General features: G+C 48.7%; 1 pseudogene; it reads right to left on the reverse strand.

Annotated features, from left to right (window-relative positions):
• Positions 1-5,457: 5,457 nt before the first annotated feature.
• LOC146200036 (uncharacterized) lies at positions 5,458-13,528 on the reverse strand (annotated as a pseudogene).
• Between the last annotated feature and the right edge of the window lie 7,092 nt (positions 13,529-20,620).

Consider the following 20,620-nt stretch of genomic DNA (forward strand, 5'->3'; position numbering starts at 1 on the left):
TACTTCTAATTCAACGAATATCTGGTCGACTAGTCAACATTTGTTATGCGCAAATATGAAGTTTATACAGCACAGCTTCGTTTGGGACGAGCTGTCAAATATGAGCAGTAAAATTGATCTCAGCATTAGGGTTGTGATCAAAGTCAAGCACTTCCAGTAAGACACTTCAACGTTTTTATATCAAACCTACACGTTTGCAATAGATGGCATCTTATTGATGCCTCAAAGCTCACATTATTTCGTTTAAGGAATATCATAAGCAAAAAGGTAGTTTCAGTCTATCAGTGGCTTTAAAGAAAAGTCAGCTCTACTGAATGCAGAAAGCCGGGTTGCGTAAATTAAATAGATGTCAATTTAATTTTAAAGGTAGCGCCGAATGCTGAATCGCAAACAAAACTTTCGAATGCAAATATATGGTCATTGTTGTTTGCTGCTTCAATGGCTTGTGAAAATCAAAAATCAGAACGGCTATATAGTTGCGTGACGAAAAAGGGAATCTTCATACTTTCAGCACTGTCACGTTAAATATTCAGCCCTATGTCCTCGTAGAAGGTAGTATTAATTTTTCAAGAAACAAACACTTCAACAAAAAAGATATATATTTTACTAACCCAGGAGATTGCTCTTCTGAAGAGAATCTTTTAGATTGTGACCATAGCGCAAACGAACACAAACACTCAGAGGGCCGCATTTCGTGCTTCCAAGGCCAGACAAAGCAAAAACACACATTGTGCTGTGCCATTCGAGCGCGCAATGTTGACATCAGTCTTTTCTCACATGCAATTTTTTAACGCTCTCTTTAACATGTCTTTTGCCATTTAAATGCGCTTCCAACACTCTGCAGGATTACAATGTCTGCGCACGCCTGGACCACTTGCTGCCGATTACCATGCTAGCACACATCTTCAATTAAGAAATAATTTTGGGCTGGTCGTCACGAAATTATCACAGTTGATTTTATGGATTCCGCCAAGACGTCATTCCTTCCATCGGCATAGAGAAAAACATTATTTCCAGACTCTATCCGTTGCTGCAGCCGAAAGCGCAGCAGCCCGGCATTCTGCTATGAAGTACTTCTTGCAAAAAAAATTAGATGGTCTCTTAAGTGTCTCATAAGAGGAGAACGGCGAAAACCTACCATCAAGTTGTTGTTCGACATGTTGGTTATTTCGTAGTGATGAGTAATGCCTAATCAATAATCCTTATATCTCATCATTAAGAATTTTTACTCGTTTCCAGTCAGGGCCATTCATGTTGTCGCGATGCATATTGGCCGCTTATTAGTCATAATGAGTGATGCCTAGTCATTGCAGTTATTATCACTCAAAGCGAAGCCTTTTTACTCATCCCCAAACAGTTTCCTGTCGTCCTGTTGCAGATTGGTCATTATTTTAGTCATTAGCAATCATAATGAGTCATGCCTTGTCATTTTACTTATTTACAATTAATTTCTGTCATTTAAAGTCGTCGGTTGACATATTTCTCGTTTCGTATTCATGATGAGTCATGCATAGTTATTGTCATTATTATAACTCTTCGCTAACCATTTTGCTATCATTACAAATTGTCGTTTGACAAATTGGTAGTTTCGTAGTCATTAGCCGCCATGATGAGTCATGCCTGCTCATTGTACTCATTACCACTCATGGCTAAGCATTTTTACTCATTTGCATTAGGTTGTAGTCATTCCAAGTAATAGTTTGATATATTAGTCAAAACGGCATTTTAAGTGATAATTGATCATCATTATTCTACATTCGCAACAGTGAGTAACTCTATCAATGTCTATTTACAACGTTTATTCATAACCTGCCACCATAAATTGTTTGCCTTCTTAATCCCCCTCCTCACAAGTCCGCTATCTGCGAGTGACATGTCAGCGCACAGATCACGCGCACATCTTCCGCGCACAGCTCCTGCGCAGATTTTCGCTGCATAAGCCATGCGAAAAACCGGAGCATGAAAACCCAGACGCGAAATACCGCAAATTCCGCATGCGTAATGAGGTGAAAGGTGTCCACGCTGTGACAAAGCTTGATGACCAGCACGAGCCGGGGCACACCACGTGCCCCATGCTGACCACCCGCTGGCGTAGCGTCGCAGAGAAGCATCGCAGTACTGTGAAAGTTATCGGCAATCTCAGTATATCTAGAGACTTAAGTGGAGGTTGGTTGTTGCTCCTGGCTCTACGGGGCTGGGACGGTAGGTCATTGCCGCTTGCGGTAGAGGCCAGCCTGCCACCATATTTATTTGCGAAAGCAATACTACTCTAGGTTTCTAGCCTTCAGCGCAGCGTGGTGGTAGCCCAGTCTTACCCATGTGACGTTGTGACGTCACGCCTCACGTGACACAAAAGCGAGGTGGGCTCCCAACTCAAGTGAGAGACCGATCTGGGCGAGGTATACTTTTCGATCTAGTTTGTAAGATTCTGTGATCTCATTGTATGTGATAGCGCAAGCGCAATCTTTAATTCCCTTGCATTCGGACTGTTCTGCCGCTGCCCGGTGGTAGAGATCTCGGGCCAGCAGGTGCGCAGCTTCGTTTCCAGGGACAGACTCGTGTGCTGGTATCCATACGGTGGATATGGCTCTTGTAATGGGATTTGTGAGAAGAATCTTTTTAGCCTCCTCTGAGATCCGTCCTTTTGCAAAATTCCAGACAGCCGTTTTGCTATCGCTGATTATAGTTTTGGCCTGTGTACCAGTGCATGCGAGTGCTATTGCGACCTCTTCAGCTGTACTGATGTCACGGGTGCGTGTTGAGGCCGCAATTTTAGGTGCACCTTCACCATTTACTACTGCCGATACAGCTGTGTCGTCCGCATGATGCGTCTACATAAGCAACTTCATCGGCTGCTTTGCGTTTCATTCTTTTAGCGATGGCTTTGGCTCTGTGTACTCTGCGTTCTTTGTTGTAGCCTGGGTGCATGTTTCGAGGTAAGGGTGGTACCAATATGTATTCCTTTATGTTGGGTGGGATAGATGTTTTCGTCTGTGGGCCTCTGTTTTACTGGAGTCCGACCCAGTCTAGGATGGCTCTGCCTGTATCCGTCTGACTTTTCAGTCTTTCCAGTTGAGAGATTCTGACCCACTAACAATGAAGCACGCATCTGGAGGCGATTACAAGCCGATAACTACATCTCTTCTGTATGGGTTTTCTTAACACAGACCGGGGAGGAAGAAGATTCTAAAAGTAAACATTGCGGCCAAAAAGGCACTTTAGATCATATAATATAGCAATGCGCCGATTCCCCAGGCGCCGGCATTAACATTGATAGTAGAGAAGCCTCGGAGGTTTGGCTGCGGAGCGGAGATCCCACCGTTCAGCGGCACGCGACCCGCCTGGCGACTGAGGCCGTGAAGAGGGCTTGTAACCTCACCTGACCTCAGCCTGCGGGGTCCTCCTGACCCGCTCCCCGGCCTGCGTGCCGGGGGCGGGAGATGAAGGGCTCCTTTTCGGTGGAAATAATGTTTTCATTAATTCATTCCCAACTCAAGTGGTCGGCCAAGGGCGGTCGGAGCCGCTGCTCAGTTGGCAGGAGCTGCCAATTTGGGTCTCTCGTTTCACATTGGACGGTTATGTCCGAATCAACCTGCTAGGACTCTGGCATTCACGTCACCCCCTACAAGCCCTGCCGGGGTGGCGCAGTGGTTACGGCGCTCGACTACTGTTCCCAAGAATGCGGGATCGAATCCCGGCCCCGGCAGCCGCATTCAGCCTCCTCCCCACGTGGGAGCAAAATCTTATCGTCGCAGGCACTCGACAACCGCACGTCGCTGACAAGCTTCTGCGTGAATTTGAAATTGAGTCACCCAAAGGTCACCTCCCCATGTACGGCGGGGCTTTATATGTGGGCTGAGGAAGAAGAAAAAGAAAAGAAGAAAGCTCGGTCACCCGAAGCTAATCTTTCGCTCAATATTTTGTTCAGCCGCGTAGAACTTTTGTAATTTTTTTATCTGTTGTTGGTCGTCATTGCACCAGCTCCCCTTTCGGTGGTGGAGTGAGTGAGTGAGTGAGTGAACTTTATTAACTGCTCGGGGATCTTTTTCTTCGCCTCTTCAACCGAGGCTGACGAGCGGTTGGCGCCCCCAGTCCAGGGCACCACTGGCTTTCGCCAGTTTGCGAGCTCTTGTGACCAGGTAGAGCTGAGCCTCCGGGTCAGAGCTGGCCAGCAAAGCCTCCCACTGTCTTTCATTTGGTTTCGGTGGTGGACAACGGCTGTGTAGACGCACGTCTTTCTCTCCCTGTTCTTTTTCTTTCTTCTCTATTTTCTCGTCTGTTCACACGAGGCAGCGGAGGGAGCTCCTCTTTAGGAGAGGTGAAGGGCGGGTGTTCTTGGCCCCATGGGGCTTGGACTGGTAGGTCAACGCAGCTTTCGGCGGGGGCTATCCTAAGGACTACAGTACAGCGAGCACCAAAGGCTTTCGCTATATTTGTTTTAAGAAGCCTCAAGTGCGATTTTGATTGTGATTTGTGGGGTTTAACGTCACAAAGCGACTCAGGCTATGAGAGGCGCCGTAGTGCAAAGTTCCGGCAATTTCGACCATCTGAGTTTCTTTAACGTGCACTAACATCGCACAGAACGTCGACGGCACTCCGTTTCGCCTTAATCGAAACGCAGCCGCCGAGGCCGGGATCCGATCCTGCTTCATTGGGCACAGTAGTCGAGCGCCGTGATCGCTGCGCCAGCTCGGCGGGGCCGGGCCTCAAGTGCCTCAGACATATTTTCTTATCAGGTCTCTTTGGAAAGCCTGTTGCCTTTCAAAGAACGCCTCCAAGTATCGAACTTACTTTACGCGCTGATTCATCATATAGGTCGTTTAGGCACGCCACACACGCTAAGCGCCTCCACCATGATAGATAATTGTTCGCAACCTTTTTTAACGGGGAGATGCGTAGTGTGACGTATATCAATATAAGTTGAGTACTCAAAATTTTTCAGGTTAATTGATTATTTCCTTTTGTGTAATTTAACACTACTCCCTCGCCCTTTTCCAACAATCCTCAATTCGCCTCTTGCTTGCTTCCACTGTTTTGAGGCAAAAGCTTCATTGGCGGTGCTGCCGCGATTTCGCCATGGCATCAATTACTACCATGGTTGCACCGCCCTGTCTGCTTTCACTCACAACTTCCTTCCTTTCCTACCGGCACGGTTCACGTGTCCACAAAACAGTTGTGACAGATACAGCGCCTTTGCTTTCATATGTTTTACTTAAAAAACGGTTGTGCGATGTCACCTTGAACAATCTTTAGGGACAATGCCATATACGGCACCTTTCCTTTCTTGTAACCAAATGTAGAATATAAAGGAAAAAATAAAGCATTATCAGATGTAGAATACACAAGAAAATTATGAATTTTGAACTGATTAGGTGTGTGTGTGTGTATAAAAACCTTATTCGGAGGAAGCTTGAGGTAGTCGGGGCAACCTCACGCAAACACTAGGTGGGCTGCTCATTACAGGAGCCCATGGGCGACCGCTGCGGCTCGGGCTCGGTGGACCAGGGTCTTCTGGCTTGCCAGATCGGAGAAGCCGTGCAGGGCTGCCTCCCAGTCCTCCCAGGTGGGGTTGGGTTTGGGGGTGAGGTTCGGGGTTGACTGACATGCCCACACCACGTGGAAGATGTCCGAAGACTTCTTCGCACAGTGTGGGCACTTTCCTGTACAGGCAGGATCAAAGTGTTTTAAAACTGCCGGTCACAGCAGCGTTTTTGTGTAAAGGCGGAGGAGTGTGCGTTCCTCCACCTTTGTAAGGCCCTCATATTATAAGGCTTAGAAAAAATTGCATGGCCGAATTGAAATAATTCAGTAATTTGTCGAAAAGTGAGAGCCGGATTGGGTTCGAGATCCGCATCATAAGGGTCAGAAGGCGTTGCCTGTAGAGTGAGCGCGCGGGCAGCGGCGTCGGCCGTTTAATTGCCTTCGAGGCCAATGTGAGCTGGAGCCCATACAATCGTTCGAGACGCGGGGGCCCCGAGGTAGTCACTGTTTTGAAGGATGCGGTGCGCAAACAGAGGCATATACCCTTGTTTAATATTTCTGCAGGCCCCTCTCGAGTCGGTGATGATGACTCGTGAGTCCTTGTCTGCGGCGGCTAACGCGATGGCAACTTCTTCCGCATGTGTTATTTCTTGAACTCTGAACGTTAGGCCGTTCACCGTGATTTTTTGATGGACGATTGCGGCTGTATACCACCCCCCATGATGAGGGCCGGAGGCGTCCAAGTAGAAAATACCGTGTTTGTTCCCATAGTGACGGGCCAGTGCCTCCGCCCGCGCAAGGCGCCTGCCACTATGGTCGTCACGTGTCATGTTGGCCGGAAGAGGGCCTACGTGCAGGGCGTATCTCCATATTTCAGGAATGCGTACACGCTCTTCCGTAAATGTAGGGTGGTGGATGTGTAGTCGGGCTAATAGGCGGCGTCCCGACGACGTTTTTGATAGTCTTGTGTATTGATTAGTCAAGTGGGCCTCTCGGAGCTCCGCGAATGTGTTCATCATCCCCAGGCCTATAAGACACTGGTTGGATGTGTTTATCGGGAGATCGGGGGCACGCATGTACATCTTTCTGAGAATCACTTCGAGCGCGTTCTCATCAAACCTGCGCAGGTGGAGGTAAGGAGTCGCATAGAGTACTCGACTGGTCACGAATGCATGCGCCAGCCGTAAAGCGCCTGTGCACCGTAACCTCCCGCGTTTGTTGGAAACCCGGCGCGCCATCCGGCTTACCTAGTCCCCCACCTTGCGCAGTTCTGCTAGTGTTGTATCAGCCCGTCGATGTTTGTGGATAAGGAGACCAAGTACTCTAATCTCATTGTGTTCGGATATCGGACCGCTGGCCAGCGATAGTTCCATTTTTGTGGTGCACTTAGGCGACGGGCGAATGTGCACAAATTTGGATTTGGACGGTGAGCATTGAAGGCCGTAGCGGCAGGCGTAAGCGTCTACGATCTGCGCCGCTTGCTGCAGGTTGGCATCAATGTCTCCAACCGATCCGCGTTTGGTCCAGATGGTTCTGTCGTCAGCATACAGCATGTGCTGGATGCCTTCGACCATCGCTAACTGAGCCGGGAATTTCATTATGGCCAGATTGAAAAGTAACGGCAAGAGGACCACGCCCTGTGGGGTTCCTCTTGTTCCCAGTTTATATAGGCCGTGTTCCTCGTCTTGTATTCGAATGAAAGATTGTCGATCTGAGAGAAATTGCTTGATGTACTGAAATGTGTTATGTCCACAGTTCGTCTGGGCGAGATGTAGCAGTATGATTTCGTATGTTGCATTGTCGAAAGCCCCCCATAAGTCAAGGGCGAGTACTGCCATATCGTTGAAGGGATATTCGACAGGGTTGAGAATTTCTCGGTCGAGTTGGAGCAGAACATCCTGAGCGGACCTTTGCGGGCCGAAACCGAAAATGGTGTCTGCGAATGTATGTTTATTTTCCAGAATCCCAGACAGTCTGTCCCGCACCATGGTCTCCATCAGCTTTCCCGCACAAGCCGTGAGGGAGATGGGGCGGAGGTTGTCTGTGTTTATGGCTTTGCCGGCTTTCGGAATGAAAGTTATCAGTGCGGTCTTCCATTCAATTGGTAGAGGTGCCTCGCCAAGCCAGATCGAGTTGATGAAAGCGAAGAGGGTTTCGTAGGCGGGGTCGGGAAGATTGGCAAGCAGTTTCACAGTTATCTTGTCCCGACCCGGTGCCGTCCCCCGTTTCATTTTAGCCAGGGCCGCCTTCAGGTCGTGCAACTGGAACGGTTGATCCATATCCGCGTTCTCTGAACCTGCATACGAGTACACGGTCCTCCGGGGTCCTGCTTAGTGCAAAGATACTGGTCGCGCAGTTTGCATGCTAAATTTGATGTATTTCCATCGAAGCTATGAATAGCTCGTTGGAGACGTTTTTGTGCCTCGGCGCGGGTTTGAGTCGGGTCAATCAGGGCACGGAAAAGGCGGCACGTGCTCCGGCTCGACATATGTCTGGCCACCGTGTTACAGCGGTCTACCCAGTTCGAGTCGGCGAGTTGGGCCGCGTACTCTGCCGCTCGCTGAGTGAGCTCGGCGATACGAATTTTGAGCTTTCTGTTATGTTTTTGGCGGCGCCATCTGCAGACAAGGCTGTGCCGGGCTTCCCAAAGGTGCCGAAGGTGGTTGTCCACCTCTGGTGTGGCCTCCGAGAGTTGAATTTGTGTTTCCTCCGAACGAAGATGTGTAACCAATCCTTGTGCCCACGGGTGGTATCCTTATTCCTGGATAGAGGCCGAATTGCTGTATCTTTGCCGGAACTTATTCTAGTCGGGTAGCCGAGCTTGTGCGTGGGGTCTTGCCAATGGTTTAGTTCTTACAGTGGTATTGATAAGGCAGTGGTCACTACCGAGGGTTTCCTCGGTGTTGATCCATTCTGCGTGTACAATGTTTTTAGTAAAGGTGAGATCCGGGCATGTATCCCGGGTCACTGAATTACCCATCCGCGTTGGATATGCAGGGTCAGTGTGAAGAGTCAGGCCCAGTGTGGACGCGAGTTCCGCTAGCTTGCGTCCCCGCTTCTCTTCACGCACGTATCCCCAGACTGTTCTGTGGGCGTTGAAATCACCCAAAATCACCAGGGTGTTCCTGCCGGCAGCCTTTAGAGCGCGGCTAAAGAGTGCTGCGAACGTTAAATTTTTGAGTCTTGGGGAACAGTAGATGTTGAGTACGTGGAGCGGTGCGTCTTGTTTCTTGAGCGGAAGAAGAGTCACCATCACGTAGGAATATTCAGTGTGACGTTCTAAGTCAACTAGAGTAACCGCATCATTTTTATCTTTGCGGCATGGCGTCTACGATTGTGCACGCGACTTTTCGCGATTTTTATCGCTGCGTCTAGCGCAATTTCGTCCTCGGAACTGATTCAAACCATATTTGAAATTCCCGCTGAAAATGCAGCTAGCGCCATCTCTTGTCTAAAGCGGGAATTGTTTGCCCAAACAAACGAAGAAAATGGACGCCGCTACGTTCTATGGTGCGCCAAGTGAGTGCTGTCCCGTTTTCATTGTCTTACGCAGTGCAGTGCATTCGGGAATAATAATTCTTGATATGACTGTGTAGAGAAAGACATGTAGATCACTGGGATGTCAAAAATTTGTGCAGCAGTATATTCTTATCGGTGAACGAGGTTCCATGCTCACGTGCGTGTACATTTGTGCACGTTGTGCTTCAACTAGACTTAATCGAGAAATTGTTCTCAGTGGATCCGAAGTATCCTAGTCTAGTCTTTTTGATATATAAACGTAGATTTGTTTTTGTAGATATCCAGAACCATGGCAGGACTCGACGCAAGACCCCAAATTCAGTTGCTGACCGGTTGTTTACGTCAACACTGAATGGAGATGTCTCTGATGCGGATCTATCTGACGATGAAGAGAATGAAATAGAGCAACCAGCAGTGGTGAGTGCAAAATTCCCTTTAGCGCTTTCTGTATTGTAATGTTCTTTAAATAATTTTTCAGGTGAACAATGATGAGGAGGTCCCGGCGGCTCCTAGCGATGAAGCTGAAATTGAGGGAACCAGCGATGATGAACACCAGCCACTGTCAAAGAAAAGCAGAATGGTCAAGTGGTGCCGAAAAAAATTCGAGCCAGATAACATCGACTGCGTCTACCAGCCACAAGGTGCTTCCACTCCTATGGATCCACTCAAGTACTTCGAACGCTATTTTGCGAACTCTGTTTTTGAAGAACTAACGAAGTACACTAACATCTATTACCTGCAAAATACGGGTACCGAACTTTCTTGCACTCTAGAAGAAGTCAAGACTTTTTTTGGAATGCTAGCCTACATGGGAGTGCTAAAGTTTCCAAGAATTCGAATGTACTGGAGCAATGGCACTCGCATACCTGTAATTGCAGACTCGATGCCTGTGAACAGATTTTTTAAGATCAGGTCCGCTTTGCACATAACTGACCAAAACGAGCCCCGAGATCCATCATCAGTGGACAAATTTTGGAAAGTTAGACCACTGCTTGATAGCATTAGGAAGCGCTGCCTTGAACTTGAGGTTCTTGAACAGAACAGCATTCACGAGCAGATGGCGCCATTCTCAGGGAGGGTACCAGCGAAACAAGTAATCAAAAGCAAACCAAACCCTGTTGAAGTAAAGATTTTTGTGCGGTGCAGCAGCGATGGACTGGCCCATGACTTCGCAGTTTATCAAGGGAAAGGCACAGGAATCGACCGTGAGTACTCATATCTCGGTCTGGGCGGTTGCGTTGTAATGAGGCTCATTGAGACCCTTCCACACCACCTGAACCTGAAGTTATTTTTTGATAATTACTTTACGTCAGTTTTGTTTCTTCGAGAACTGAAAATGCTGGGAATCCTTGCCACAGGCACAATACGTTCCAACAGGCTTCTTGGTTGTCAATTGAAGGGGGAAAAAGAAATGAAAAACTGTAAACGTGGAACAAGCCCCGCCGGGGTGGTACAGTGGTAAGACGCCCGACTACTGTGCCGGAGTTCCCGGGTTCGAACCCGACCGCGGCGGCTGCGTTTCGATGGAGGCGAAATGAAGAGGCGTCGTGTGCTGTGCGATGTCAGCGCACGTTAAAGATCCCCAGGTGGTCGAAATTACTCCGTAGCCCTCCACTACGGCTCCTCTTTCTCTCTTTCCACTTTCATTCCCACCCTCCTCTCTTCCCTTACGGCGCGGTTCGGGTGTCCACAGAGCAAGTGTGACAGTTACTGCGCCTTTCCCTTCCTGGGAACCAATTTATTTTTAAACGTGGAACAAGACCTGAAAGTGACAGAGGACGGTGATGTGCTCATCAGGTGGAAAGACAATAACCTTGTGACGGTTGCTTCAACGCAAGTTCGGTTAGGTGTCTTGAAACTTGTCAAGAGATGGAGCGCGGCAAAGAAGGAGAGTATTCAGGTTGAGTGCCCTGAAGCGATTGTTGAGTACAACCGACATATGGGTGGAGTCGACAAGCTGGACTTTGTTATGTCGCTTTATCCAATCCGCACTAAAACAAAGAAATGGCCAGTAAGAATGGTTTCGCATATGCTTTCCTTTGCACTTGCAAATTCGTGGCTGGAATATTTGAGAGATGCTGCAGCCGAAGGCCTCCCAAGGAAAAGCACGAAAGACATGCTGGAATTTCAAACGGATGTTTCACTCAGCCTTGTTCACTGTAACAAGACAGTAGGGAAAAAAAGAGGTAGACCCAGCTCCGAAAACATTCAGAATGCAGCAAGGCTACAGCACAACGCCGAGCCTCTTCCGACCAACTCGGTACGGCTTGACGGGAAAGAACACTGACCTCAGCACGTAGCCACGCACTTTTCGCGACGATGCAGAAGAGCAGGCTGCACATCAAAGTCTCGTGTGCGCTGCAGAAAGTGTGGTGTCTTTTTGTGCTTGTCTTCAACTAATGATTGCTTTTTTAAATTTCACTCAAAATAGACATTTTACTCTGAGCTGAATAACTGAACATCAATATAACATGTTATATAATGTTCATTCTCACTTTTCTGTTTAATAAATGTTTTTTTGGTTTCTGACCCTTGGTGTCGTTGAGTCACAATGTGCACAAATGTGCACGTGACCTAATTTTTTAGTTTAGCATTTTTTGAGCAATTGATATTATTTTTGTGATAAATCAATGTAAAACTGTACGCACAAAAGTTTGCACATTTTTATCAACGCCAGAACATAATGTGTGACTGAAAGGGATAATGCACAAAGACGCAGGAAGAGGGGTTCTGCTGAAACGGGATGTAATTTGTAAGGGTGACGCCACTCCCTGGCTCCTGGAGGGCAACCACCGCGGGAAGAGAGTCGAAAGTTGAAAGGTAAAGTCGGAGATCCGCCCTCTTTGCGCGAGAACGGAAGCCCCGACAGTTCCATTGGACAATTTGGATGGGGGTGGCCGAATTGGTTCTTGGGGAGGGCCTGATCTTAGGGCTGCTCGCCATGGTCATTTAGGCTGACGAGGGGTTGTAGTGACGCGGCTCCGGAGCCAACACTCGCGAGAAAGGGGCATCTTCCATACCGAAGAGCGAGCAGTTGTCGTCATCATCTACCTCAGGGGTGCGTCTAGAAGTTTTGGTAGGACGGCCGGGTGAGGGACCGTCGGGCCTGCGCGAGGAGCGCAAGGAATGCACAATTCGTTTGGCAATCATCGCGGGAATTGTCTCTTGCAATTTGGAGATGGCGTCGACCATCATTGAAATTTGATTTTCTATGGCAATGAATCGTGCTTCCGTGGCCCCGAACCGGGCCTCGAATGCTGCCTACAAGCTTGTTACCGCCTTTGGCACCACGAGCTCACTCTCCATCACCTCAGCCGCGGGAGGAGAGGGCAGAGAAGACTGGGTAATTTTGGATTCCAATTCGTTATTTTCTTAGGCAGCATCGCGTTTTGGGACTAAGTGCTGCTATTTGATCTTGCTCGGCGCTACGCGCCCTTGGGAAGGGAGTGGAAAGGGGGAGAGAAAAGCAGCCTCACCCGAACCGCTCACCTGGTGTCGGTTTTTGACTGCGTTGACCCAGGCCCTGGTATCACCGCGCGTTTCCGTCGCTTGTTTCGCCAGTCCGCCATGTGGTGGCGACACCTTCGATGGTCGTTTTTCAACACCTTCTGTAGGTGGGTTCTCGAAGTTGGAAATTTTCTGGCGAGGCTGATCACCGGGAGGCCTACCATGGCGGCGTTTCTTCTTGGACGCCATTTTTTTTCTCTTTTTTCTTGGGTGTGCAAAATTTTGCCGCAAAGTCGCGAGAGTTGGTGGCATGGGAGCCACCGCACACAGAACACCGCGCAACACAGTTGTTAGGAGCCCGCACCCCCTCCACTAGCGGAGCTTGGAATCCGCAAAGTCCACAGGTGTTCGTCTGCAGGTTTGGACATGCATCCGCGCGATGCCCGACGGCCTCACACTGGCCGCATGCAGGAATAATTTTGTACTAGTTTCGCACAGAGACGACCATGTTATCATAGTGCACGTAACGGGGCTTCTCTTTACCCGTGAAAGTGATGCGTGCTTTGTTAGATGCTCCGAATTTCCGGATATCTAGGATGGGGGCGGCGCGCCAGCACACTCGGTTTTGCAGAGTTTCTGTGGTGTCCGAGTTACGGACCACGATCACGCCGTGGCATATGTTGCCGCCGGCTTGTCTGAGGTAACCCCGAAGCGGGATCGACCCCTTCTCGGTGTTTACTGCGAAATCCCTGATGAGCTGGTCGGCCGCCTCGATGTCCGGGGTATGCACAATGGTGATGTTTTGTTCTCGTGAGGGTAGAACAGACGGGGCGCGGGCCCGTTTCAGCCAGAGGTACGCCGAAATGGCAGTGCCGTAGCCGGTTTCTGTGAACGCCTCGTGAAGAGAAACACTTTCTCTGGGCTTTATGACTATAACGTAGTCTTCGGGAGTCGGTTTGGGCATTGGACGCGGCTTCCACTTCGAGAACGCCTTATCCTTGCTTCCCGTGGCGCACGTCGCGGAAGCGTTCATGTTTCCGACCGACGAAATGACGGCCGGGGCGGTGCCGAACGCCGCCATCTGGGCTTTGTCTTGGGAGCGGCGTGCAGCCGCTTGAAGTAAAGCTTGACCCCGAATTTTCGTGATAACCGTCTAATTTGTGTCTCCGGTGGTGGGTACCGAGGTCCACAACATTACCTCACGGTCGTAGCCGCATATTTCATCCGCGGAAGTCGCCATTTTGTCCTCGGGGGCCGAGTCCGCCAGGCTAGGCGTCGGCGACGCCGTTAGGCTTAACGACGGCGCCAACGTGGTCGGTCAAAAAATGGCCGTAGATTTGAAGAAAATCGGCCCACCTGGACGACTTTTGTATCCAGTTGTTCCGCTTGGTTTTTCGGATCGATCAATGCCAGTTTTGCCGGGGTAGGATGATTTGAGACGCGGCCCCAGCCGCAAATTGGCGGAGCCGAAACACACGCGTCTGCTCACGTCGCGCGCTCGCAGCCCCCCTAAAAACTGATTAAGTGTAGGTGTCCAAAATTCTGTGGAGTCAACGCTCCTTCTTTTCCCCAAAACCTCATTTGAATAAAAATTATGAAAAATCGCGGATTGTAAACCGGTGTTAAGCAGGCCATCACTGCAACACAGCGTTCGCTATATCCCTACGTTCAAGGAATGCTAGAACTCCCTTAAAGTTCACATAATTTAGCGTATCATGGACGTCCCGAAACCCCAAACGCTTCTCGATTCTTTGCATCGTCGTCCTACACTGGTAGTTGAAGTGCGTTACATTCTATAAAATGTTCAATATTTCAACTGCTTAAATGCAGCAGCAGCAAATGTCATCTGTGCTATCAAATGTTGGCCGGTACAATTTTGCTCTCTGACCCGCCGTGGTGGTGCAGCGGTAAGGCGTACGACTACTGTGCCGGAGTTCCCGGGTTCGATCCCGGCCGCTACGGCTGCGTTTCGATGCGGGCGAAACAAGGTGGCGTCCGCGTGCTGCGCGATTTCAAAGCACATTAAACATCCGAGGTGGTCGAAATTACTCCCTAGCCATCACTAAAACTCCCCTTTCTCCCTTTCCACTTTCACACCAACCTTCCTCCCTTCCCTTACTTTGCGATTCAGGTGTTCACAGAACTAGTGTGACAGATGCTGCGCTTTCCCTTCCTGTGAACCAATTACTACTTACTATTTCGCCCTCAAGCTCCCAGCCCTCGCCTCAAAAATGAAACACTACCTTTGAAATTGTCAAAAAAAGTTTTCTTTCAAACTTTGGTCTTAGCCGCCTTATAGAGTTCCATCGTAGGTTTGTCCAGCATTCTCTTTTGCCAATGGTTGTGTGCGTGTGTGTGGAACAACTTTATTTGGAGGAAGCTTGATGTACCCGGGGCAACCTCACGCGAACACTAGGTGGGCTCATCATTACAGGAGCCCATTGGCGACCGCCGAGGCTCCGGCTTGGCGGACCACGGCCTTCTGGCTTGTCAGGTCGGAGTAGCCGAGAAGGGCTGCCTCCCATGTCCTCCCGGGTGAGGTTGGGTTTGGGGACGAGGTTCAGGGTTGACTGGCATGCCCACACCATATGGAAGATGTCCGAAGACTTTTCCGCATAGTGCGGGTATTTTTCTGTACAGGCAAGATCAAAGTGTTTTAAAACTGCCGGGCAGAGCAGCGTTGTGGTGTAAAGGCGGAGGAGTGTGCGTTCCTCCACCTTTGTAAGACCCTTATAAGGCTTAGGATAAATTGCATGGTCGAATTGAAATAAATCAGTAATTTGTCGAAAAGTGAGAGCCGGATTGGGTTCTGGATCGGTAAAGTAAGGTTCTGAAGGTGTTGCCCGAAACCCATGTGAGCTGGAGTCCATACAATCGTTCGAGACGCGGGGGCCACGAGGTAGTCACTGTTTTGAAGGATGCGGTGCGTAAAGTGAGGAATGTACCCCTGTGTAATATTTCTGCAGGCCCCTCTCGAGTCAGTGATGATGACTCTCGGATCCTTGTCTGCGGCGGCTAACGCGATGGCAACTTCTTTCGCATGTGTTATGTCTGGAGCTCGGAACGTTAGGCCATTAACCTTGAATTTTTTGATGAACGATTGCGGCTGTGTACCACCCCCCCATGGTGAGGGCCGGAGGCGTTCACGTAGAAAATTCCGTGTTTGTTCCCATAGTGACGGGCCAGTGCCTCCGCCCGCGCAAGGCGCCTGCCACTGTGGTCGTCACGTGTCATGTTGGCCGGACGAGGGCGTACGTGCAGGGCGTATCTCCAGATTTCAGGAATGCCTATGCGATCTTCCCTAAATGCTGGGTGGTGGATGTGTAGTCGGGATAATAGGCGTCGTCCCGACGGTGTTTTTGATAGTTCTGTGTATTGATTAGTCAAGTGCGCCTCTCGGAGTTCCGCGAATGTGTTTATCATCCCCAGGCCGATAGGACGCTGGTTGTATGTGTTGATCGGGAGATCGGGGGCACGCTTGTACATCTTTCTGAGAATCACTTCGAGGGCGTTCTCATCAAACCTGCCCAGGTGGAGGTAAGGAGTCGAGTAGAGTACTCGACTGGTCAAGAATGCATGCGCCAGCTGCAAAGCGTCTGTGCACCGTAACCTCCCGCGTTTGTTTGGAAACCCGGCGAACCACCCGGCCCACCTGGTCCCCCACATCGCGCTAGTGTTATGTCAGCCCGTCGATGTTTGTGGATAAGGAAACCAAGTACTCTAATCTCGTGTTCGGGTATCGGACCGCTGGCCGAGGACAGTTCCATTTTGGTGGTGCACTTAGGCGACGGGCGAATGTGCAGAAATTCGGATTTTGACGGTGAGAATTGAAGGCCGTAGCGGCGGGCGTAAGCGTCTACGATCTGCGCTGCTTGCTGCAGGTTGGCCTCAATGTCTCCAACCGATCCGTGTTTGGCCCAGATGGTTATGTCGTCGGCGTACAGCGCGTGTTGGATGCCTTCGACGTTCGCCAATTGAGCCGGGAGTTTCATCATGGCCAGATTGAAAAGTAATGGTGATAGGACCGCGCCTTGTGGGGTTCCTTTTGTTCCCAGTTTATATAGGCCGTGTTCCTCGTTTTGTATTCGAATCAAAGATTGTCGATCCGAGAGAAATTGCTGGATGTACTGAAATGTGTTATGTCCACAATTCGTCTGGGAGAGATGTTGCAGGATGATTTCGTGGGGGACATTGTCGAAAGCCTCCTTCATGTAAAGGGCGAGTACTGCCTTATCATTGAAGGGATACTCGACAGGGTTGAGAATTTCTCGGTCGAGTTGAAGCAGAATATTCTGAGCGGACCTTTGCTGGCGGAAGCCGAACATGGTGTCTTGGAATGTATGTTCAGTTTCCTGAAATCCAGACAGCCTGTCCCGCACCATGGTCTCCATCAGCTTTCCAGCACGAGACGTGAGGGAGATTGGGTGGAGGTTCTCTGTTTTAATGGCTTTGCTGGCTTTCGGAATGAAAGTTACCAACGCGGTCTTTCATTCAATTGGTAGAGGTGCCTCACAAGGCCAGATCGAGTTAATGAAAGCGAGGAGGGTTTCGTAGGCGGGGTCGGGAAAATTGGCAAGCAGTTTCACAGTTATCTTGTCCGTTCAACGTTTAATTTTGTCCAGGGCCGCCTTCGGGTCGTGCAACAAGGAACTGTTGATCCAGATCCGCGTTCTCTGAACCTGCATACGAGTACGCGGGTCCTCCGGAGTCGTGCTTAGTGCAAAAAATCTGGTCGCGCAGTTTGCATGCTAATTTTGATGTATTTCCATCGAAGCTATGAATATCTCGTCGGAGATGTTTTTGTTTGTCGGCGCTGGTTTGCGTCGGTTCAATTAGGACGTGGAAGAGGGACCGCGTGCTCCGGCTCGACAGTCGTCTGGCCGCCGTGTTGTAGCGGTCTACCCAGTTATTTTGAGAGAATTTTACTATTTGTTTCAAGGTGAGTTTTCTATCGTTTTCTTGCTCATTACGTTCGAATTTGTTTCTAAGCCATCGAGGTCTTGTCATATATTTCGTATAAATTCTGCACCAGCGTATACCTGATAATCTTTGACACCCAGCTCTTCTCAATCATAGAGGCTGCGTTCAGCGCCCCACGCGGCTAGTTCCTCGTCCCTGTCATGAAGGCTCCTTCTGCGTCTCCGCAGGAATGCCGTCTGCTAGCGGTGTGTCACTGAAGGTAGAGGCGGGACTTGGAGCTCCTAATGGGGATTACCAACTCTTTTGAGGCGGAAACATCAGGAAAGGGATCGAAGTTTTTTTACACAAACCATGTACACGAATTCAAGGAGATAATTTTGCGTGATGAGATTCCGTGAGTAACAACCTAGTGCGTTGCGTAGACAAGAATCAATCCGCCATCAAAAACTATCAAATTAGTAGTAAAAAATATAGCTTTTGCTGTCTTTTACTATGCTGACAATTTCGCTGCTAGGTTTGTGCTATACAACAGCCTATCCGGATTACCGCTACATATTCTTAGAACTTTAAACTGTTGTGGCTATAGCATGAAGGAAAACAAACTGTACAGGCCTGCTACAGCCTCTGTAGATGAGCCACCTCCGCTGCCTCTTCCGGACAGAACTGAAAAATTAGAGAAGAAAGAAAAAGAATATGGAGAGGAAGACGGGCGCCGCAACAGCCATCGTCCACTACCTAAGCGGTGGTGGACCAAAAGACATGAACAGCAACAAAAAGGGGAAGCAAAACACACGACTTTCCGGAACCTACTTGGTTCCTCCATCAGGCGTAACTGCAAGCGAGTTCTTGGTGGTGGGTTCGGTGGTTTATTAAAAATATACAAAGAGGAAGTAAAGGAATGTTGCCGGCCGCGGCAAATGGTATCTAATATCTTAAGTACCTAAGCTGCGGATGGCGTAAAGAAAAGGGACAGGATATAAGAGAAATGCAGCTTGTCTTTTTTTTAATCCAGAGATTAGTATTCCGCCGGGCCAATGAACGTAGCCCGTGAATGTAAGATAGGATGAGGGAGGGGAAGTGGACGCAGAGGGATCGTGGGTACCGGTTTATATTTCCTTGCGCCTACTATGATGCCAGCAAGTTTCCAATGAGCGCGGCTCTATGCCCAGCACAGTGCTTTGTTTTCCAAGACTTTCAAGCGTTGGAATGTATCGCAGTGTACGCCGACTGCGCTACGGTCTCTTCTCGTTTGTCTGACGTCTGCCTTGTGCTGCTCTCTTCGTTAGGGGAATTTCTCTCTTTTGTATACTGAGGGGAAAATTATTGGGTCTTAGACGGGTGCCGTTCTTCGTTTTATTTAGCATTTCCCATAAAATTGCTGCTGCATATCTTGTATTTTGTAAAAGGCACTCAATCTGTGCAATCATCGCTTCAAAGGTAAATATAAAAAACACTAGCAGCATGCCCTGCTACGGATATGCAAAGAACTATTTACGGCGCCTTTATCCAACGTCATATGTCGTTCCGTCTCGCAAAGCCGTAACATTTTGTTCCAGGAGGCAAACTCATGTAAGTATATTGCAGCCTTCAACGCAGCAGTGTGTCCGGTTGTTTTATGCAGCATTTTTGATCGAGAAATGGGCGCAGAGCACATTCGTGACGATGCGCACAGCACGGCACAGCATAGCAGGCGCCGTCGTCTTCTCTAGACGTCATGACAGGGACGCGCTCGCCGCTGCAAGTGGTGTCCATGTCGCTCGGGAGGTCCCGTGGAGCTCGCTGTACCAGACCTTGCTGGTCTTCGCAGTGGTCACTGGAAAAGTCTCCCAATGCTCCACTCTCAGGTTTCGTATTTTGGGGACCAAGTCTATGTTTTGACAGGCCCATGTGATGTGGTATACTGTGGGTTTTTGTTGTAAGAGTAAATCCATAGAAACCATTAACATCTTATATTCGAATGTGATGGTATCCATCCGGATGTCGCAACAAGCGCACTTACTCTTCCTGAGGCCCTGGAGTGTAGAGATACCAGCGGTCACGTGAATAAATCTGCGGTGGAAGATAGCAAAAGTGATTGGAAGATTGGTGGCTTAAAAGTAGAAAAGGGACTTTATGTTACTAATGTAGAAAAAAAATTCAATAATTAAATTTTACGTGTCCTGCTACTCCCACCTCTTTATTTTCTTTTTCATGTGGGTGACCACCGCGTCTTGGTTCATAGAGGTTCGTACCAAAGAAAACATTTTTCCCCTCTTTGCCCTGCTTCTAAGTTTCTATCCCTTCCTTGTTTTTCGTCTCCGGACGCCAAAGCGCTCTTAAACGCTGCCAGTGAATGTCGAGTTAGCCCAACCAGGACAAGTCCCTTTGTGAAACGTTGGCTTGTCTTTCGAACTGAGGCTCCCGCTCAACGGTATTTAATACTTTTTTCATATTACGTTGCCATGTTCTTCTCGTTGTACCCTGGATTGGCTTTTGCAGCAGATTTATTAAATAAAGTTTGTGAACTTTGCATATTTCATACGCACTTCTATTATATATCTAAAAGTACCGTAATATCCCATTTCAAAATACAACCGCTGCCAATGGAAATTGACGTTAACTTTATAATAGTGCCATTCTTCACTACAGCTGTCAATCAGAAGCACCTTCGTTTGCGTTCGTGTATGGGAGGTGTTTCTACAGGCAGCGAGAGGACCAAATCTAAGATCATATATTACGTGCAGTGCTAGCAAATTCCAGGCCCACAGAGGTTGCATTTAGTTTCCACACCAAACTGAATCCCGAACTGAATCAAACGAAAGACGCAGTATGTTAAGCTTAAGGTCTGAGTTCAAAATATGTGGGTATAAGGTCATTCATGACCGCGGCACATGCGACTATATAGAAGAAGAACCAAACTTATCGGTGCTACGGGACGACGACCCTTCTTATCCTTTAAAGGTAAGAAAAAAAGATAAGAAAGAAAAAGAGTACGGCGAAGAAGCATTAGAAAAGCATTCCAGCAGAGCATGTAAGGTATATCTGCGCCCGAACTGTCTTTAGTACGTTTATGTTCGCTCTTAGTTCGCTCCCTATCTGCAGTTCAGCAGATGTTATACTTACGATTACTATTTGAAACTACATAATAGCACATTAGAGCGGATTGTCAGTTGTTCAACGTTACTCTATAGTCGTTATAAATTTTGAATAGCTTCATGTTTCACTTAAAAATAGGTGGTAGCGACGTTTGTTAAACATTTGCAGTACAAATACA

Source organism: Amblyomma maculatum, chromosome 2 (genome assembly GCF_055883805.1).
Source record: "Amblyomma maculatum isolate TAMU_Amacu chromosome 2, ASM5588380v1, whole genome shotgun sequence".
Taxonomy (NCBI): Eukaryota; Metazoa; Arthropoda; class Arachnida; order Ixodida; family Ixodidae; genus Amblyomma; species Amblyomma maculatum.